Raw genomic sequence first — 809 nt, 5'->3', positions numbered from 1 at the left:
ATCACAGTCCTTTTCTTAGCTGAGCAGTTCAGTGAATATTATATGATTTGATCTTTGCTCTTTATTATTCAATAAGATTTGAAGCATAGAACATATTGCACTGATTCTTAGTAGAACAAGAGGCAGAGCTTTCAGTCCTCAGGCTCTTCTTCTGGGTTTTCCTGAGCTAATGTTTAACCTCTTATATACTCCTGTTTTTTTTTCTTTGTTGTTGTTTGCATGGTCAACGTTCATCATCAAAATAAGTTTGATATTAGACAAAGATAACTTAGAAAGAAAAAGAAGTTCACAAATTATTTTCATTTGGTCACAAAACGGACCTGTATATGTTATAATGCACATTGAAGTGACTGTTGTTGCAGGTTGGTGCTATGAAGAAAACTCTGATTCAAATGTTTAATTTTGCACGACAAATGTAGCTTCCTACTGCAGTTCTAGTGTTGCAGTAAGAATATGAAGTATTTCTGTTGACTCAAAATCTTTATGCAAAAGGAAGTCTTGATTGTCTTCCAGCATGTTAAAGAACATACATCCTACACATGAAAATATTGTGATGTGAGCATTCCTTAATACTGACTCTGTGGTAGAACAGAATTAATGTATACACCTATTGTTGAAAATATGCTTTTACAGTTTTGTTTGGTTTTAAAAAATGTTTAAGTGCTCTGTTATTCCAGCATATATGAATCCTGGGCCTAAGTGTAGATTACATTAGGATTATATATATATATATATATATATATATATATATATATATATATATATATATATATATATATATATATATATATATATATATATATATATAT

This window comes from Poecilia latipinna, unplaced genomic scaffold (assembly GCF_001443285.1).
Source record: "Poecilia latipinna isolate Pla-1442-1.1 unplaced genomic scaffold, P_latipinna-1.0 Scaffold1529, whole genome shotgun sequence".
In the NCBI taxonomy this organism is placed as follows: domain Eukaryota; kingdom Metazoa; phylum Chordata; class Actinopteri; order Cyprinodontiformes; family Poeciliidae; genus Poecilia; species Poecilia latipinna.
The sequence above is the reverse complement of the archived record's forward strand: the minus strand, read 5'-3'. Positions refer to the sequence as shown.